General features: G+C 34.9%; 1 protein-coding gene across 1 annotated transcript in view; it reads right to left on the bottom strand.

Moving 5' to 3' along the window:
* The window catches only part of SLC6A9 (solute carrier family 6 member 9), a 300,045-nt gene extending 286,914 nt beyond the window's left edge, over nucleotides 1-13,131 (bottom strand). Inside the window, exon 1 of the mRNA XM_053693400.1 lies at nucleotides 13,051-13,131. The gene's annotated coding sequence lies outside the window, so the exon portion shown is untranslated. The remainder of the gene's footprint in view (nucleotides 1-13,050) is intronic.
* Nucleotides 13,132-14,696: the final 1,565 nt, after the last annotated feature.

Below are 14,696 nucleotides of genomic sequence, written 5' to 3'. Positions count from 1 at the left end.
GAGATAACACAGCATTAATATGTACGATATTGCCATGTATAGTGAGAGATAACACAGCATTAATACGTACGATATTGCCATGTAAAGTGAGAGATAACACAGCATTAATATGTACGATATTGCCATGTAAAGTGACAGATAACACAGCATTAATACGTACGATATTGCCATGTATAGTGAGAGATAACACAGCATTAATATGTACGATATTGCCATGTATAGTGAGAGATAACACGGCATTAATACGTACGATATTGCCATGTATAGTGAGAGATAACACAGCATTAATACGTACGATATTGCTATGTAAAGTGAGAGATAACACAGCATTAATATGTACGATATTGCCATGTATAGTGAAAGATAACACAGCATTAATACGTACGATATTGCCATGTATAGTGAAAGATAACACAGCATTAATACGTACGATATTGCCATGTATAGTGAAAGATAACACAGCATTAATACGTACGATATTGCTATGTAAAGTGAGAGATAACACAGCATTAATACGTACGATATTGCCATGTATAGTGAAAGATAACACAGCATTAATATGTACGATATTGCCATGTATAGTGAAAGATAACACAGCATTAATATGTACGATATTGCCATGTATAGTGAGAGATAACACAGCATTAATACGTACGATATTGCCATGTAAAGTGACAGATAACACAGCATTAATACGTACGATATTGCCATGTATAGTGAGAGATAACACAGCATTAATACGTACGATATTGACATGTATAGTGAGAGATAACACAGCATTAATATGTACGATATTGCCATATATAGTGAGAGATAACACAGCATTAATACGTACGATATTGTTATGTAAAGTGAGAGTTAACACAGCATTAATACGTACGATATTGCTATGTAAAGTGAGAGATAACAGCATTAATACGTACGATATTGCCATGTACAGTGACAGATAACACAGCATTAATACGTACGATATTGCTATGTATAGTGAGAGATAACACGGCATTAATATGTACGATACTGCTATGTAAAGTGACAAATAACACAGCATTAATACGTACGATATTGCTATGTAAAGTGAGAGATAACACAGCATTAATACGTACGATATTGCTATGTAAAGTGAGAGATAACACAGCATTAATACGTACGATATTGCTATGTAAAGTGAGAGATAACACAGCATTAATACGTACGATATTGCTATGTAAAGTGACAGGTAACACAGCATTAATACGTACGATATTGCTATGTACAGTGACAGATAACACAGCATTAATACCTACGATATTGCCATGTATAGTGACAGATAACAGCATTAATACGTACGATATTGCTATGTAAAGTGACAGATAATAGCATTAATACGTACGATATTGCCATGTACAGTGACAGATAACACAGCATTAATACGTACGATATTGCTATGTATAGTGAGAGATAACACGGCATTAATATGTACGATACTGCTATGTAAAGTGACAAATAACACAGCATTAATACGTACGATATTGCTATGTACAGTGACAGATAACACAGCATTAATACCTACGATATTGCTATGTATAGTGAGAGATAACACAGCATTAATACGTACGATATTGCTATGTATAGTGAGAGATAACACAGCATTAATACGTACGATATTGCTATGTATAGTGAGAGATAACACAGCATTAATACGTATGATATTGCTATGTAAAGTGACAGATAACACAGCATTAATACGTACGATATTGCTATGTAAAGTGAGAGATAACAGCATTAATACGTACGATATTGCCATGTACAGTGACAGATAACACAGCATTAATACGTACGATATTGCTATGTATAGTGAGAGATAACACAGCATTAATACGTACGATATTGCTATGTAAAGTGAGAGATAACACAGCATTAATACGTACGATATTGCCATGTACAGTGACAGATAACACAGCATTAATACGTACGATATTGCTATGTACAGTGACAGATAACACAGCATTAATACGTACGATATTGCTATGTATAGTGAGAGATAACACAGCATTAATACGTACGATATTGCTATGTATAGTGAGAGATAACACAGCATTAATACGTATGATATTGCTATGTAAAGTGACAGATAACACAGCATTAATACGTACGATATTGCTATGTAAAGTGAGAGATAACACAGCATTAATTCGTACGATATTGCTATGTAAAGTGAGAGATAACACAGCATTAATACGTACGATATTGCTATGTAAAGTGACAGATAACACAGCATTAATACGTACGATATTGCTATGTAAAGTGAGAGATAACAGCATTAATACGTACGATATTGCCATGTACAGTGACAGATAACAGCATTAATACGTACGATATTGCTATGTAAAGTTACAGATAACACAGCATTAATACGTACGATATTGCTATGTAAAGTGAGAGATAACACAGCATTAATACGTACGATATTGCTATGTAAAGTGACAGATAACACAGCATTAATACGTACGATATTGCTATGTAAAGTGAGAGATAACACAGCATTAATCCGTACGATATTGCTATGTAAAGTGAGAGATAACACAGCATTAATACGTACGATATTGCTATGTAAAGTGAGAGATAACACAGCATTAATACGTACGATATTGCTATGTAAAGTGAGAGATAACACAGCATTAATACGTACGATATTGCTATGTAAAGTGACAGATAACACAGCATTAATACGTACGATATTGCTATGTAAAGTGAGAGATAACACAGCATTAATACGTACGATATTGCTATGTAAAGTGAGAGATAACACAGCATTAATACGTACGATATTGCTATGTAAAGTGAGAGATAACACAGCATTAATACGTACGATATTGCTATGTAAAGTGAGAGATAACACAGCATTAATACGTACGATATTGCTATGTACAGTGAGAGATAACACGGCATTAATATGTACGATATTGCTATGTAAAGTGAGAGATAACACAGCATTAATACGTACGATATTGCTATGTAAAGTGAGAGATAACAGCATTAATACGTACGATATTGCTATGTAAAGTGAGAGATAACACAGCATTAATACGTACGATATTGCTATGTACAGTGACAGATAACACAGCATTAATACGTACGATATTGCTAAGTACAGTGAGAGATAACACAGCATTAATACGTACGATATTGCTATGTACAGTGAGAGATAACACAGCATTAATACGTACGATATTGCTATGTAAAGTGAGAGATAACACAGCATTAATACGTACGATATTGCTATGTACAGTGAGAGATAACACAGCATTAATACGTACGATATTGCTATGTAAAGTGAGAGATAACACAGCATTAATACGTACGATATTGCTATGTAAAGTGAGAGATAACACAGCATTAATACGTACGATATTGCTATGTAAACTGAGAGATAACACAGCATTAATACGTACGATATTGCTATGTAAAGTGAGAGATAACACAGCATTAATACGTACGATATTGCTATGTAAAGTGAGAGATAACACAGCATTAATACGTACTATATTGCTATGTAAAGTGAGAGATAACACAGCATTAATACGTACGATATTGCTATGTAAAGTGAGAGATAACACAGCATTAATACGTACGATATTGCTATGTAAAGTGACAGATAACAGCATTAATACGTACGATATTGCTATGTAAAGTGAGAGATAACACAGCATTAATACGTACGATATTGCTATGTAAAGTGACAGATAACACAGCATTAATACGTACGATATTGCTATGTAAAGTGACAGATAACACAGCATTAATACGTACGATATTGCTATGTATAGTGAGAGATAACACAGCATTAATACGTACGATATTGCCATGTAAAGTGAGAGATAACACAGCATTAATACGTACGATATAGCCATGTATAGTGAGAGATAACACAGCATTAATACGTACGATATTGCCATGTATAGTGACAGATAACACAGCATTAATACGTACGATATTGCTATGTAAAGTGAGAGATAACAGCATTAATACGTACGATATTGCTATGTAAAGTGAAAGATAACAGCATTAATACGTACGATATTGCCATGTATAGTGACAGATAACACAGCATTAATACGTACGATATTGCTATGTAAACAGTAAAGAAAGAGATAACACAGCATTAATACGTACGATATTGCTATGTATAGTGAGAGATAACACAGCATTAATACGTACGATATTGCTATGTACAGTGAGAGATAACACAGCATTAATACGTACGATATTGCCATGTACAGTGAGAGATAACACAGCATTAATACGTACGATACTGCTATGTAAAGTGAGAGATAACACAGCATTAATACATACGATATTGCTATGTAAAGTGAGAGATAACACAGCATTAATACGTACGATATTGCTATGTAAAGTGACAGATAACACAGCATTAATACGTACAATATTGTTATGTTAGGTGACAGATAACACAGCATTAATACGTACGATATTGCTATGTACAGTGACAGATAACACAGCATTAATACGTACGATATTGCTATGTAAAGTGAGAGATAACACAGCATTAATACGTACGATATTGCTATGTACAGTGACAGATAACACAGCATTAATACGTACGATATTGCTATGTACAGTGACAGATAACAGCATTAATACGTACGATATTGCCATGTACAGTGACAGATAACAGCATTAATACGTACAATATTGCCATGTATAGTGACAGATAACAGCATTAATACGTACGATATTGCTATGTAAAGTGAGAGATAACAGCATTAATACGTACAATATTGTTATGTACAGTGAGACATCACACAGCATTAATATGTACAATGATATTGCGAGACATCACACAGCATTAATATGTACAATGATATTGTGAGACATAACACAGCATTAATATGTACAATGATATTGTGAGACATCACACAGCATTAATATGTACAATGATATTGTGAGACATAACACAGCATTAATATGTACAATGATATTGTGAGACATAACACAGCATTAATATGTACAATGATATTGTGAGACATCACACAGCATTAATATGTACAATGATATTGTGAGACATCACACAGCATTAATATGTACACTGATATTGTGAGACATAACACAGCATTAATATGTACAATGATATTGTGAGACATCACACAGCATTAATATGTACACTGATATTGTGAGACATAACACAGCATTAATATGTACAATGATATTGTGAGACATCACACAGCATTAATATGTACAATGATATTGGGAGACATCACACAGCATTAATATGTACAATGATATTGTGAGACATAACACAGCATTAATATGTACAATGATATTGTGAGACATCACACAGCATTAATATGTACAATGATATTGTGAGACATCACACAGCATTAATATGTACAATGATATTGTGAGACATCACACAGCATTAATATTTACAATAATATTGTGAGACATCACACAGCATTAATATGTACAATGATATTGTGAGACATCACACAGCATTAATATGTACAATGATATTGTGAGACATCACACAGCATTAATATGTACAATGATATTGTGAGACATCACACAGCATTAATATGTACACTGATATTGTGAGACATAACACAGCATTAATATGTACAATGATATTGTGAGACATCACACAGCATTAATATGTACAATAATATTGTGAGACATCACACAGCATTAATATGTACACTGATATTGTGAGACATCACACAGCATTAATATGTACAATGATATTGTGAGACATCACACAGCATTAATATGTACAATGATATTGTGAGACATCACACAGCACTAATATGTACAATGATATTGTGAGACATAACACAGCATTAATATGTACAATGATATTGTGAGACATCACACAGCACTAATATGTACAATGATATTGTGAGACATCACACAGCATTAATATGCACAATGATATTGTGAGACATAACACAGCATTAATATGTACAATGATATTGTGAGACATAACACAGCATTAATATGTACAATGATATTGTGAGACATCACACAGCATTAATATGCACAATGATATTGTGAGACATCACACAGCATTAATATGTACAATGATATTGTGAGACATCACACAGCATTAATATGTACAATGATATTGTGAGACATCACACAGCATTAATATGTACAATGATATTGTGAGACATCACACAGCATTAATATGTACAATGATATTGTGAGACATAACACAGCATTAATATGTACAATGATATTGTGAGACATCACACAGCATTAATATGTACAATGATATTGTGAGACATCACACAGCATTAATATGTACAATGATATTGTGAGACATCACACAGCATTAATATGTACAATGATATTGTGAGACATCACACAGCATTAATATGTACAATGATATTGTGAGACATCACACAGCATTAATATGTACAATGATATTGTGAGACATCACACAGCATTAATATGTACACTGATATTGTGAGACATCACACAGCATTAATATGTACAATGATATTGTGAGACATCACACAGCATTAATATGTACACTGATATTGTGAGACATCACACAGCATTAATATGTACAATGATATTGTGAGACATCACACAGCATTAATATGTACAATGATATTGGGAGACATCACACAGCATTCATATGTACAATGATATTGTGAGACATAACACAGCATTAATATGTACAATGATATTGTGAGACATCACACAGCATTAATATGTACAATGATATTGTGAGACATCACACAGCATTAATATGTACAATGATATTGTGAGACATCACACAGCATTAATATGTACAATGATATTGTGAGACATCACACAGCATTAATATGTACAATGATATTGTGAGACATCACACAGCATTAATATGTACAATGATATTGTGAGACATAACACAGCATTAATATGTACAATGATATTGTGAGACATCACACAGCATTAATATGTACAATGATATTGTGAGACATCACACAGCATTAATATGTACAATGATATTGTGAGACATCACACAGCATTAATATGTACAATGATATTGTGAGACATAACACAGCATTAATATGTACAATGATATTGTGAGACATAACACAGCATTAATATGTACACTGATATTGTGAGACATCACACAGCATTAATATGTACACTGATATTGTGAGACATAACACAGCATTAATATGTACAATGATATTGTGAGACATCACACAGCATTAATATGTACAATGATATTGTGAGACATAACACAGCATTAATATGTACAATGATATTGTGAGACATCACTTCAGCATTAATATGTACAATGATATTGTGAGACATCACACAGCATTAATATGTACAATGATATTGCGAGACATCACACAGCATTAATATGTACAATGATATTGTGAGACATCACACAGCATTAATATGTACAATGATATTGCGAGACATCACACAGCAATTATATGTACAATGATATTGCGAGACATCACACAGCAATTATATGTACAATGATATTGTGAGACATCACACAGCATTAATATGTACAATGATATTGTGAGACATCACACAGCATTAATATGTACAATGATATTGTGAGACATAACACAGCATTAATATGTACACTGATATTGTGAGACATCACACAGCATTAATATGTACACTGATATTGCGAGACATCACACAGCATTAATATGTACAATGATATTGCGAGACATAACACAGCTTTAATATGTACAATGATATTGTGAGACATAACACAGCATTAATATGTACAATGATATTGTGAGGCATCACACAGCATTAATATGTACAATGATATTGTGAGACATAACACAGCATTAATATGTACAATGATATTGTGAGACATCACACAGCATTAATATGTACAATGATATTGTGAGACATCACACAGCATTAATATGTACAATGATATTGTGAGACATCACACAGCATTAATATGTACAATGATATTGTGAGACATCACACAGCATTAATATGTACAATGATATTGTGAGACATCACACAGCATTAATATGTACAATGATATTGTGAGACATCACACAGCATTAATATGTACAATGATATTGTGAGACATCACACAGCATTAATATGTACAATGATATTGTGAGACATAACACAGCATTAATATGTACAATGATATTGTGAGACATAACACAGCATTAATATGTACAATGATATTGTGAGACATCACACAGCATTAATATGTACAATGATATTGTGAGACATCACACAGCATTAATATGTACAATGATATTGTGAGACATAACACAGCATTAATATGTACAATGATATTGTGAGACATCACACAGCATTAATATGTACAATGATATTGTGAGACATAACACAGCATTAATATGTACACTGATATTGTGAGACATAACACAGCATTAATATGTACAATGATATTGGGAGACATCACACAGCATTAATATGTACAATGATATTGGGAGACATCACACAGCATTAATATGTACAATGATATTGGGAGACATCACACAGCATTAATATGTACAATGATATTGTGAGACATAACACAGCATTAATATGTACAATGATATTGTGAGACATCACACAGCATTAATATGTACAATGATATTGTGAGACATCACACAGCATTAATATGTACAATGATATTGTGAGACATCACACAGCATTAATATGTACAATGATATTGTGAGACATCACACAGCATTAATATGTACAATGATATTGTGAGACATAACACAGCATTAATATGTACAATGATATTGTGAGACATCACACAGCATTAATATGTACAATGATATTGTGAGACATAACACAGCATTAATATGTACAATGATATTGTGAGACATCACACAGCATTAATATGTACAATGATATTGTGAGACATAACACAGCATTAATATGTACAATGATATTGTGAGACATCACACAGCATTAATATGTACAATGATATTGTGAGATATAACACAGCACTAATATGTACAATGATATTGTGAGACATCACACAGCATTAATATGTACAATGATATTGTGAGACATCACCACAGCATTAATATGTACAATGATATTGTGAGACATCACACAGCATTAATATGTACAATGATATTGTGAGACATCACTTCAGCATTAATATGTACAATGATATTGTGAGACATCACACAGCATTAATATGTACAATGATATTGTGAGACATAACACAGCATTAATATGTACAATGATATTGTGAGACATAACACAGCATTAATATGTACAATGATATTGTGAGACATCACACAGCATTAATATGTACAATGATATTGTGAGACATCACACAGCATTAATATGTACAATGATATTGTGAGACATAACACAGCATTAATATGTACAATGATATTGTGAGACATAACACAGCATTAATATGTACAATGATATTGTGAGATATAACACAGCATTAATATGTACAATGATATTGTGAGACATCACACAGCATTAATATGTACAATGATATTGTGAGACATCACACAGCATTAATATGTACAATGATATTGTGAGACATCACACAGCATTAATATGTACAATGATATTGTGAGACATCACACAGCATTAATATGTACACTGATATTGTGAGACATCAGACAGCATTAATATGTACAATGATATTGTGAGACATCACACAGCATTAATATGTACAATGATATTGTGAGACATCACACAGCATTAATATGTACAATGATATTGTGAGACATCACACAGCATTAATATGTACAATGATATTGTGAGACATAACACAGAATTAATATGTACAATGATATTGTGACATCACACAGCATTAATATGTACAATGATATTGTGAGACATCACACAGCATTAATATGTACAATGATATTGTGAGACATCACACAGCATTAATATGTACAATGATATTGTGAGACATCACACAGCATTAATATGTACAATGATATTGTGAGACATCACACAGCATTAATATGTACAATGATATTGTGAGACATAACACAGCAGGGTGCGCACAGTAATCACAGCTCTCCCTGAGATTAAAGGGAACTCCACATTTACGCTCAGTGCCTCACCGATCACCCTACATTAACTTCACCAGAATGTTACTGAACCTATAGTTTATAAACTTTAGAGCACACAGATAGACGCTAATTACACTATACCCCACATGTGCACTCAGTGCCCGGCAGGGGAGTGCAGGAACGCCACACAAACACCACAATCAGTGAAATAAAATGTCAACAGGTTACAGTTGCAATAAGTTATGTATCTCATAACTGCCAGATCGCCAGGGTAACGGCTTGTTCAGTGCATTAGATTGTGAGCTCTTTAAGCAAACACCACTGTCCTATTATTATATCATTTACATAATTACCTGCTATACAGTCAGTGAGCTGTATAAATGTGAGTACTATAGAGTGAGCTGTATAAATGTGAGTGCTATAGAGTGAGCTGTATAAATGTGAGTACTATAGAGTGAGCTGTTTACATGTGAGTGCCATAGAGTGCAGAGTAAACATGCAAGTGCTATAGAGTGCTCTGTATACATGTGAGTGCTATAGAATGTTCTGTATACAAGTGAGTGCTATAGAGTGCTCTGTATACATGTGAGTGCTATAGAGTGTTCTGTATACAGGTGAGTGCTTTAGAGTGCTCTGTATATATGTGAGTGCTATAGAGTGTTCTGTATACAAGTGAGTGCTATAGAGTGCTATGTATACAAGTGAGTGCTATAGAGTGCTCTGTATACATGTGTGTGCTATAGAGTGTTCTGTATACAAGTGAGTGCTTTAGAGTGCTCTGTATACATGTGAGTGCTATAGAGTGTTCCGTATATAAGTGAGTGCTATAGAGTGCTCTGTATACAAGTGAGTGCTATAGAGTGCTATGTATACAAGTGAGTGCTATAGAGTGCTCTGTATACACGTGAGTGCTATAGAGTGTTCTGTATACAAGTGAGTACTATAGAGTGCTCTGTATACATGTGAGTGCTATAGAGTGTTCTGTATACAAGTGAGTGCTATAGAGTGCTCTGTATACATTTGAGTACTATAAAGTGAGCTGTATACATGTGAGTGCCATAGAGTGCTCTGTATACAAGTGAGTGCTCTGTATACAAGTGAGTGCCATAGAGTGCACAATAAACATGTGAGTGCTATAAAGTGCTCTGTATACATGTGAGTGCTACAAACTGTGCTGCATACATGTGAGTGCTATAGAGAGCTCTGTATACATGTGAGTGCTATAAAATGCACTGTGAGTGCCAGGGCCGGATTTACATCTCAGGTGCCTGTAGGCACAAAAACCTGAAGCGCCCCCCCCACCCCCCCACCCCCCCTAGAAAAAAGTGGAAAAAATGAGGACTTTTTTTTATTATTATTTAGGACAACTAAAAATAAATATTAGATGTAAAATTACATTTTCCCTTTTATGGAGATACACAAATACACACACCAATTGCAATATTTGTTGTAATGGAAGCTACACCAAAAATCAATATTCACTTGACTCAAATGGCCATACAATTTCTATTATGTATAACAAAAACAAATCATGTTAAACTTTTAATGCAAAATATTCTAAAGAAAACCCTATTTAAAGGGACATCAAATGTGACAGTTTGCTGGGCATTTTATTATTGCACTAGTGCTTGCAGAGAAGTGTGTTAGCCTCTTGCAAAAGAGTTAAACACATAGTCAATGTCAGTTCTGAGACAGCAATACACATCTGTGCAGACCCAGATGGGCTCATAGGACATGTTTATTGACAAGCCATTAGTGTATTGCTTTTCTGGAGATGACTTTGACTATGTGCTTAACATTTTGTTGGAGTCAAACACAGTTTTGTGTAAACAATAGCAATATTAAAACTAGCAGCATGCAAGCTCATCACCATCAACAACCTGTGCAGCCAGTGGAAGAAAATATAAAATGTAGGGAAAAAAATCTTGTAAACTCTGATATTTTTGGTACAAACACACACAGATGTTACATTTATTTTGTTCTGAAATATAAATATCATATGATGTTGCTCTCAAAGGAAAACATGGAATGTTGTAGATTATATGTAATCCAGGGGTCAACAAATGTGTTTAAAATTAGAATTTAGAAATTCAATGGGAGGGGTTTAGTTTTAATCTTTGCCCCTCTCTCCTTCATGGCTCCCTCAACTGCTGTAACATATTCCCAATGAAACACTCGACTTTGTAGGCACCTGGCAGCACAATTCTTACTAAAATAAATGCCCTCATAAAAAAAAAAAAAAAAAAAAAAAAAAAAAAATTTTTTTTTTTTTTTTTTTTTTTTTTTTATTATTGACAGGCAGGCGCCCCTCACTGCAAGGCGCCTGTAGGCACATGCCTACTGTGCCTAATGGGAAATCCGGCCCTGGTGAGTGCTCGAGAGTGCACAGCATACATGTGAGTGCCATAGAGTGCACAGTATACATTTTAGTGCTATAAAGTGCTCTGTATACAAGTGAGATCTATAGAGTGCTCTGTATACAAGTGAGTGCTATAGAGTGCACAGTATACAAGTTAGTGCTATAGAGTGCACTGTATACATGTGAGTGCTGTAGAGTGCACGGTATACATGTGAGTGCTATAAAGTGTGCTGTATACATGAGAGTGCTATAGCGTGTGCTGTATAAATGTGAGTGCTATAGAGTGCACAGTATACATGTGAGTGCTATAGAGTGCACAGTATACATGTGAGTGCTATAGAGTGCACAGTATACATGTGAGTGCTGTAGAGTGCACAGTATACATGTGAGTGCTATAAAGTGTGCTGTATACATGAGAGTGCTATAGCGTGTGCTGTATAAATGTGAGTGCTATAGCGTGTGCTGTATAAATGTGAGTGCTATAGAGTGCACAGTATACATGTGAGTGCTATAGAGTGCACAGTATACATGTGAGTGATATAGAGTGCACAGTATACATGTGAGTGCTATAGAGTGCACAGTATACATGTGAGTGCTATAGATGAATATGAGCTGTATACAAACACACAGTGTAACTTAAATGAAACCCTTGCTTGTTGCTGTATTACACACAAGACCAGACAAGAGACCACTCACCATGCTGAGTACACACAGACCCTCCGGAGCAGACAGCTGAGGCTACTACCGCTCAGAACTGTCACTGCCACAGAGTTTTCTTAAAGCTAAAGTTGCATCAGCCAACAAGCTCAACCCAAATTTGTCGCAGCTCCTCCCCCAGGTCTTTGTACAGTTTGTGTGCTCCTCCTGTCAGTGGGGCTGGGGGGTAGCAACCCACAGCTTGTGACACTCACACAGCACTCTCTCATGTACACAACACTCACACCTTACTCTCATATACACAGCACTCTCTCATATACACAGCACTCACACATTACTCTCATATACACAGCACTCTCTCATATACACATCGCTCACACATTACTCTCATAAACACAGCACTCTCTCATATACACATCGCTCACACATTACTCTCATAAACACAGCACTCTCTCATATACACATCACTCACACAGCACTCTCATATACACATCGCTCACACATTACTCTCATAAACACAGCACTCTCTCATATAGACAACACTCTCTCATATACACAGCACTCACACATCACTCTCTCATATACACATCGCTCACACATTACTCTCATAAACACAGCACTCTCTCATATAGACAACACTCTCTCATATACACAGCACTCACACATCACTCTCTCATATACACATCGCTCACACATTACTCTCATAAACACAGCACTCTCTCATATAGACAACACTCTCTCATATACACAGCACTCTCTCATATACACATCACTCTCTCATATACACATCACTCACACATTACTCTCATATACACAGCACTCTCTCATATAGACAACACTCTCATATACACAGCACTCACACAGCACTCTCCCATATACACATCACTCTCTCATATACACACCACTCACATATCATTCTCTCATGTACACAGCACTCTCTCATATACACATCACTCTCATATACACATCACTCACACAGCACTCTCTCATATACACATCACTCACACATTACTCTCATATACACAGCACTCTCTCATATACACAGCACTCACACAGCACTCTCTCATATACACATCACTCTCTCATATACACACCACTCACATATCATTCTCTCATGTACACAGCACTCTCTCATATACACATCACTCTCATATACACATCACTCACACAGCACTCTCTCATATACACATCACTCACACATTACTCTCATATACACAGCACTCTCTCATATACACAGCACTCACACAGCACTCTCTCATATACACATCACTCTCTCATATACACATCACTCACACATTACTCATATACACATAACTCACATATCACTCTCTCATATACACAACACTCTCTCATATACACATCACTAACACAGCACTCTCTCATATACACATCACTCACACATTACTCTCATATACACAGCACTCTCTCATATACACATCACTCACACATTACTCTCATATACACAGCACTCTCTCATATACACATCACTCTCTCATATACACATCACTCACACATTACTCTCATATACACAGCACTCTCTCATATACACATCACTCTCTCATATACACATCACTCACACATTACTCTCATAACACAGCACTCTCTCATATACACATCACTCACACAGCACTCTCTCATATACACATCACTCACACATTACTCTCATATACACAGCACTCACACAT

The sequence above is a fragment of the Bombina bombina genome, chromosome 10 (assembly GCF_027579735.1).
Source record: "Bombina bombina isolate aBomBom1 chromosome 10, aBomBom1.pri, whole genome shotgun sequence".
Taxonomy (NCBI): domain Eukaryota; kingdom Metazoa; phylum Chordata; class Amphibia; order Anura; family Bombinatoridae; genus Bombina; species Bombina bombina.
Note: the sequence above shows the minus strand (reverse complement) of the source record. Positions and strands in the feature narration are given on the sequence as shown.